The sequence below is a fragment of the Panthera tigris genome, chromosome A1 (genome assembly GCF_018350195.1).
Source record: "Panthera tigris isolate Pti1 chromosome A1, P.tigris_Pti1_mat1.1, whole genome shotgun sequence".
NCBI lineage: Eukaryota > Metazoa > Chordata > Mammalia > Carnivora > Felidae > Panthera > Panthera tigris.
The window spans coordinates 175,379,244-175,387,911 of NC_056660.1; the positions used below are offsets into that span (position 1 = coordinate 175,379,244).

At 50.0% G+C, this 8,668-nt stretch overlaps 1 long non-coding RNA gene across 1 annotated transcript; it reads left to right on the forward strand.

The window, feature by feature from the left end:
- The first annotated feature begins 5,114 nt into the window (after nt 1–5,114).
- Nucleotides 5,115–7,378, forward strand: LOC122240336. The gene is made up of 2 exons (XR_006219912.1): nt 5,115–5,180; nt 5,481–7,378. It is a non-coding gene; the product is annotated as an uncharacterized LOC122240336 (long non-coding RNA).
- Nucleotides 7,379–8,668: the final 1,290 nt, after the last annotated feature.

Here is an 8,668-nt window from a genome sequence, read left to right on the forward strand (position 1 = left end):
CTGATGGGGGCCAAATGGTGCCTCCAACACTCTGGAAAGCTCTGTGGCAATTTCTTATAAAGGTAAACATATATCCATCCTATGGCAGCAACCCCACTCCTAGGCATATGTCCACAGAAATGAGTACATAGAGCCAGAAAAATACTAGTTCAAGAATATTCAGGGTAGTTTTATGCATAATAGCCAAAAACTGGAACCAGCCCAAATGTCCATGGATAAACAAAGTGTGATATTTCCATCCAAGGAATGCAACTCATCATTAAAAAGGAATGAATGACTGATACACACAAGCACACGAGTGAATCTGTAAATGATGAGGGTGGGGCGCCTGGGTGGCTTAGGCAGTTAAGCGTCGGACTTCGGCTCAGGTTATGATCCCACAGTTCATGAGTTCAAGCCCCACTTTGGGCTCTCTGCTGTCAGCAAAAAGCCCGCTTTGGATCTCTGTCCTCCTCACTCTCTGCCCCTCCCCGCTCACACTTTTTCTCTCTCTCCCTCTCTCTATCTCTCTCAAAAATAAACATTATAAATAAACACATAAAAACACGATGAGGGTAAGAAGTCAGTCAAAAAAGAATACACGTGGTGTCAGTCTATTTATATAAGTTTCAAAAACAGAAAAAAACAGTCTATGGAGTTGGAATCCAAAAAAGTGGTTATCTCTGGGGTGGGAGAGGAGTGGTTATCTCTACGGTGGGTATTAACTGACAGGGACACAAGGGAACTTTCTGGGATGTCATATGTCTGGTGTCACAGGTACATCACATGTGAAAGCCATTAAGCTGGGCACTTAAGCGATTCATATTCTGCTACACGTAATTTACTCCTCAATAAAGCCTCAAAAGAAAACTAAACAAACCAAAAAAGATTCATTATTAATTTCATGAAAAGCAAAACGTTATATTTAAAAAGAAAATGTAGTTGTGGGATACTCCCTGTACTATAGACAGTAATTACACAGTGGTAATAATGGATAAATACACTATCTATGGATTCAACCAGAATCCATATTGGCCAGATAGGGCAGGAGGGCAGTATGTGAGGGTAGCAGAAGGTGAGGGGATGAGCAAAGAAAGCTAAATCCAAATATTTTGTAGCATGAAGTCATAGATAATGTCTAAAATCAAATACACAACGAAATAGCATGAAGGTGTATTATGCAGACATCTGGAGGAAAATACTAGAAGAAACAAGTAAAAGACAGCAAGGGGTTGTCAGTGGGGAGTGGCAGGGCAGGTCATTTGGGTCTGCTAGAATCAGGTTTGGCAGAAAGAAACAGAAACCCAAAACAAAAGCCCATCCTGAAAACAGAAATGCATTTCTGTGCCAGGTAAAAGACTGAAGATAAGCAACTCGGGGCTGCTCCACAAAGTTCTCAAATACTCTGGCTCCTTTTTCTTGCTGCTAGACCACACATGGCCTCCAGTTTCAAGATCACCTTATAGTTCAATATGGCTGCTCCAGCTCCCTCCATCAAATCCATATTCCTGCCAGCTGGGTGGGAAAGGGGACAAAGATGAAAAAGAGAGTATATTCCAGTTGTCCTTCCAGGATGTTTCCCTGACATGACCACACAACACTTCTGTGTCAATCCCACTGGCCAGAACTGAGTCCCATGGTCATTCCCCGCTGCAAAGGGGAGCTGGAAAAAAAACCATCTCTATTCTGGAAAGGCATGTGCCTGCGAGGGAAAAGGAGTCTGTGCCAATAGAACTTGTGTTTAAAATGTTTAACTATATATAGGTACTACTTAGCTGAAACTTAAAATCTAAGTGAAAAGGAATAGCGTGAGCAGCCACCAGCCAAGGGAAGAGCAGTTTCCCTTGTGCTGGGTGGACCAGCACAGCAGGCTCATGGGCGTTGAGCACACAACTGGGCAGGTGGCTGAAAACACGTAATGAGAGCATGAACACCACCTCGGGCCTCCCACCAGAGCCAGGGAACAGGAGCAGGCCCACAGAAGGAAGACTGAGAAGCTGACATCAGGGAATTAAGGTATTGGGTAGCGCACAGAGGGCAATAACCTGGCACCGGTCCAGGTAACTGCGAGACAACAGCCCTGCAGGCAGCCCCAAGCTCTGAAATCTTTCTTCAACTCCCACATTTAGACCAGGGTTTCAAAAGATGACGTTGCACGATGCCCCTGAGAGACAGAAATGGTTATGCCCCCTTTACAGACAAAGAGCCAGGGGCGCTTGGGTGGCTCAGTCGGTTAAGCGTCGTACTCTTGATTTCAGCTCGGGTCATGATCTCAGAGTTCGGGAGTTCAAGCCCCGTGTTGGGCTCTGTGCTGACGGTGCAGAGCCTGCTTGGGATTCTCTTCTTCTGCGCCACCCCCTCCAGCTCGCTCTCTCTCTCTCTCTCTTTCAAAATAAATAAACATGAAAAAAATAATAATAAATAAATTTAAAAAAAAAAACAGATAAAGAAACAGACGCCCAGAGATTAAGCAACTTCCCCAGGTCACAACTGCAGTTGCCGACAGATGACCTCAGGAATCCCCAGGACTAAGTCCTGGTTTCTCTCCTCCACGAGACAGGCATTCCTCCAAGGAAGCACCCGCGGCTTTTGGATTCTCTGCAGAGCCACATCAGGCCTGTCAATAAGTCACAAGAAGCAGTGACTCATCTGAAGACAAGATAAACAACAGGCAGGCCCGGTGGGGTGAGAGGCCCTGTTTCCTAGGAAGTTGCCTTCTGCAGGGCAGCAAGAGTACACAGTTAGCAGGCAGGAACCCCTTCTGCAAACACCAGCACAGCAGTTTGCAGACAAAGAGAAAGTGCTGCTGCTACCAGAAATGGACAGCCGAGCTGGGAGCGGCAGTTATTTCAATCCTGAAAGGGCTTTTGTCAAGCCTGGGCTATGAGCCTGAGCATATAGAATCCCAAGCCCTTCTCTTCCAATTTCTCCAATACCAGAAGGGAGAGTCATTCTCTGCTGCTCTAATGATAGTTATCTGCTGCCTTCTGTCTGAAGGTCCCACAATGTCTCACTAACATTGCTAGGGAAAACTGCAGACCCTGGCAAGTGACTTTGGGACAGTCATTTCCTGCCCCTGAACCCCAGGTCTCAGAGGAGAAGCAGATGGTTCTCAGGGAGACGGAGGCACCTTGGCAGAGGGGAGAGGGAGCTTCCTGCCCCCGGAATCCATCTTAGCCAGATCCGTCTGGATGCAATGGGCTCATGGGGACCAGCCAAAGCCCAGAGCCCAGACGGCCCAACAGGAAAGTAGCAGGTGGATCAGGGAGAGCCTGATAGACAGAAATAAGCAAAGGGCCAGACAGAGCACGTGGAGGCCAGCAGGAGGGACCCAGCCTGGGGCTCAGCACCTGCAAAGCCCTGGTCAAGGCAGGACCGTGTGCCCAGAAGGGAATCTGCTGTCAGGCAAGGGGTCCAGGCAGAAGTTAGTCAAGGCTTGGTCATCAGGAAACAGGCCTGCTGAGTTCTAGGTCAGAATGAGGTGACATAACGCTGACTCGGCCAGAGAGACCTTAGAGAATTTTCATATTCCCTGACAGGTCACAGGACTGACGCCTGAGCCTGCAGTTGAAGCAGCTTCAAAAGTTCACGGACCTCAGGACAGAGAGCCCCGAGGCAACTCGCGAAGTGGCACCTGCTCAGCTAGCTCCCTCCCGTCCCGCTGCTTATAGGTCTTTCTTCTCCACATCATCAGATTTGCAAGTGACCTGCAAACCAGTCCTGAGTCCATGACAGCAGCCAGGACAAAGCCCTGCTCATGCATCACCCCTTCCTGGACTCTCCCAGCTTGAATGGGCCTTCCTAATGCACGAGTTTTGTCTCTGACCCAATTCAAATGTTCTATTGTTATTTTTAAATGACTTACCCTCCCTCCACCCCACCACCCAGCACATTGCCACTTGCTCAGAAGAGCCCAGTAAATATCTTTTGTTTTTTACTTGACTGAAACTCTAGTCAAGGACATTTCAAAAGAACTGTATGAGAAAATGACAATACACAAACAGGCACAAAAGGACGTCATGCAAAAAGTTGTAAATTCTGAGGAAGCACTGAAAAAAATAAGTGAGTCAGAAAGAGGAACTGTTAATCTTGGAGAAGGTGAGTTTTGAACCAGCCAGTGGGAGAAAAAGAGTTTGGACTTATATATGAGGGTTATTTTGATTCAAGCAATAGTAATCTAATTCAAAGTAGCTTAAGCCAAACAAGAAAAGAAAAAGAGGGGCGCCTGAGAGGCTCAGTGTGTTAAGACTCTGACTCGTGGTTTTGGTTCAGGTCATGATCTCACGGTTGGGGGGTTGGAGCCCTGCATCAGGCTCTGCGCCATCAGCACAGAGCCTGCCTGGGATTCTGTCTCCCTCTCTCTCTGCCCTTCCCCGCTCGCTATCTTTCTCCCTCAAAATTGAATGAACATTTAAAAAAGAAAAAGGAAAAGGAAGAAAAGAAGGAAGGAGAGGAGGGGTGAAAGAGAAAACAATAGAGGTCACTGTATTGGCTCAGGAGATGGGAAGTACGCGTGGCTAGATCCAGATGCTCAAATGATATATTATCAGGAACTGCCTCTCTCCATTCCGTGCTCCTCGGTGTTGGCTTCATTCCAAGGCAGGTTCCCTCAAGAGTGGCTTCCTACACTTAGATCTTACAGTTTTGCCACCCCAGTAGGAAGACGGCAGGTAGTTGAGAAGGGATTTAAAACAAAACAAAACAAAACAAAACAAACAAGCAAAACACTGTGGCTGTAAAGAAATTAGAAACGGATTTGCTAAAGCAGCTTAACGTGGCCTACGCTAATACATGTCTCCTTGGTCTACCTTGGGATACAGATTCACCCCTGCACCAGCAAGGTATGGTGCTCTGATTGGCCAGACTGAGTCACGGCATGCTGCTCTGATTGGCTAGGCTGAGTCAGGGTGTGGGGCTCTGATTGGCTGGGCAGAGTCACAGACCTGGAATCAGGAAGCTAAGGCCAGCCCCACCTTAATCGGTCGGTAGCAGATTTCCCCGAAGAAGTCAAGACGTGCTACCAAAGAGAAAGGGGAATGGATATTAGGCATCAAAAATCAGCAGAACTCTTACGGGCACGTGGTGGAGAAGCGGGGGGGGGGGGGGGGGGGGGGAGGCTGGGCAGACTTTATACCAACCGTTCCTGCCTCCGGGGCCCAGCATTCTAACAACTTCCCACCCTCCGAGGCAGTCATACAAAGGTACCAACCTCCCTGCCTCCCCACAGGAGATTCTCAAATGAAAGCTGAGGTTCCTGTCGAGAGCTTGGGGCTCCCAGAGGAGGGATAGGTCTGTCCCACTCCCCTCCAACCCCTTGCCCCCCGCCACGTGCTCTGGCCAAGACTCCCAGCTGTGGAGTCTCCCAACCTTTCGGGGGAGGCCTGCAGGTGTCCGAAGTCGACCCCGGGGCCCAGAGCTCACACCTGCAGCCTCTGAGGGCCACCAGATCCCGCCAGGACCCTCCCAGCAGCAGGCTCACGGATGCTCACACGTCATTCCAGCAGAGCCGATTCCTCCGGGAGCCGAGAGAAGTGCATCAGCAGCTTTAGCTCTGCCATTCCCTTACACATATTTAACCTCCTGGACGCAAGAATTCAATCTGGCTTGTCTGCCTCTCCCCACGGACCTCAGAATCCAGCCGGAGCCAGTACGTCACACTTCCTGCAGCAGCCCGAGGGTCAGGAGTTCAGCCATTGAGCCATTGCCTGGGGAGCGGGGGTCTTAATAAGCATTACATCCTCCCCCAAAGCTCCAACAGCTGTGTTTCCCGCTCGGAAGGAAAGAGACCAAATAAAGCAGCAGGACGAATTACGTGTGCAGAAAAGCGCAGCGTGGGATTCCAAGTCCAAAGGTCAGACTCTGGGTTATGATTTCCAGCAGGTCATTCCTTTGTTTCTGCCTCAGTTTTCCCATTGGGGCAGTGGGAGTGAGCAAGATCATTTCAAGGAAGTGAGCCAGGCTTTGATAAAGTAGGAGATTCTCCATCCAGGTTCTGCTGGGTCCAACAGGAGCCCCAAACCAAGCCAACCATTTTTGTAGGGAACTTTCTGGACTCCCAACCCCGCCGTAGGAGAGAGAGCCATGGTCTAGCTCAGCTTGTGTCTTCAATCTCGGTCTACCCAGGTCACTGGACAAAGCAGAAATCTGGAGGACTGAGCCACTCGATGTAGGTGTATGGCTCCCTAAGCATTTCTCAGAAGAGGCCAGAGACTGGCAGAGGGGCAAAGCGGGACAGGCCAAAGTGTCCCGAAACTCTAGGGCCTAGGCTCCTACATTGTATCTGGGAACACCAAAGTGAAGGGAGCCCCTGAGGATTCACAACCTGCCACTCAGAGCATTTCATGTATTTATAAAGACAGCAAGAACCAGGGAGATGGAGAGGCTACAAAGTTTAGGGAGAGGGTTGAAAAGAACTAAATATATGACTAGGTCAGAACAGGCAAGAGGGAGGTGGTTGCTGGCTGTTAGTCTAGAACTCAAAAGTTATTTATTTAAAAAAATAATGATAATAAGAGAGAGAGAGAAAATTTTAAAAAGTCTGTATAAAGCACCTTCTATGCCCCAGGCTTGGGAGCATACAACTAATTATAAAAGACAGCCCACTTGGGAGCAAGACAGACTATAAGGCCTTTGTGCACCAGGTGCTTCGAAAGGACAGATCCAACAAAATCACTTAAATGGGAATTAGGGCAAGTCCTGGCAATTGTATTAGACGATTTTGCTTGCCAGTGGCAGCAGCCCAATTCAAACTGTTTTAAGCCAACAAAGGGAATTTATTGGCTAAAAAGGTCAGGGTTCCAGCTTCAGGCATAGTTGGATCCAGGCTCAAACGGTGCCACGAGGACTTAGCCGCCTCCTCTCCATCTTTCAGACCCGATTCTCTCCATGCCAGCCTCCTTCTAGGATGCCATGTGGCATCCCTTGGACGCTGCAGGCTTACAGCCTCCTTCCTACTGGCAATCACAGAGGAAAAAAATGTCTCCTTCCCAAGGGTTCTCGTTGGCCCGTGTGTGTGTGTGTGTGTGTGTGTGTGTGTGTGTGTGTGTGTGTGTGTTTTCCACAGTCACTGTGGCCAGGGAGAAGAAATACACTGATTGCTCAGAGCAGAGCCATGTAGGGAGTATCCGATATAAGGATTTGGAGCTCTGAGAGAAAGGCCTGGACTGGAGATTTAAAAGGGATTCGTTGGGATAAAGATAGAGCCAGGGTTGCCAGCTTTGCCACTGCCCAGCTGTGGGGCCTTGAGGGGGTCAGAGTCCCCCTGTGAACCTGTTTCCTCATCTGTGAATGGGGTGAACAGTGCCGGCTACAGAGGACTGCTATGGAGATAGAGCGAGATAATCTATGTAAGGTGCCAAGCACAGTGCACTCAACAACAGTAATGCTATTCTTTTTTCTATTTGCCACTTGTTTCTCACTTTATTTCCCTTTTCTCTGTTTCTACCTTAAGACTGCCAGAGGCTTGCCACCCTTCAGCACTACTCAGTGCCCCGGGAAGTGCTGGGGGTGGAGAGATGGCAGGGGGCTGGGAGCGTAGGGCCTCGTTGCACCCACCTCTCCATTGGCTTCAGCGTGTTCCATCTCGCAGCCGCAGCCTGGGAGGCAGGGATGGAGCATGCCAGGTGCCCTGGAGGGGCCGAGGCTGGGGTTGGGTTCCTAGGGATCTGGGGCTGGAGCAGGAGTTTCCACCCAAGCCATCATGAGCTATCAAGAACCACAGGGCCAGGAAAAGGACCACCAGGAAAGCCAAATGCAGAGCCTCCAAACACACATCTCTGGCTGGGAAGCATCAAGGTGGGAATGGGGTTGGGACTGCCGGGGAAGAGTGGGGAACAGGAAAGGGAAGCAGAGGGAAGGGACAGAGAAGTGTCCTTCGGAATCTGACCCTCACTAGAGGCCGGGGAAACACAGCCCGGCAGCTCTCGGGCCAAGTCCAGGCCATCCCTGAGTTCTAAGAGGCTGGAGAAATTCTTTGAATTCGGAAAAACATCAGGATAACTCCACCCACTGTTCCTGGAAAGGGCCACACGATGACAGCAATCACGGCCCAGATGTGGGTGGGAATCCAGTGAGGAGCAGTCACAAGGAAGAAAGAGCAGGCCACTGATTTTGGGAAGCCCTCCCAAAAGCCTCACAGGTCCTTCCTTCCCTTTTCTCGCCTCCTCAAGAGATTCTTTTCACTGAGAACCTCCCTCCAGACCTTCCCAAGTGCAGTCAGAGCAAGCCGAGCAGGGGAGATGTGCTCTACCAGAGGGTCTGCAGGAGAGCAGGTGTGACAGATGACTCCGGCTTCCTGTCGTTTCTGGGTTGCAGGACTTTGAGCCTCATCTCCCAGTTTGGAAGGTTGGAATTAGCACCTGTCCCCTCAGACCCGTGCCGGGCCCCAGGTGGGAGCAAGATACGGCAGACAAGGCAGTGAGAGCCGTGAGCCTAGGGAAGCTTCTGGGCTCCCCCACTGCTCCACTCACCAACCACAGGACCTACCCAGAGCAAGAACCCCTGGCCTAGGAGCCCCGGGGTGCAACTCTTAAAAGACCACTACCTCTGGGGGCGCCTGGGTGGCTAAGTCAGTCAAGCATCTGACTCTTGGTTTCGGCTCAGGTCACAATCCCAGGGTCATGGGATCGAGCCCCACATCACGTTTCCGGCTGAACCTGGAGTCTGCTTAAGACTCTCTGCCTTTGCCCTT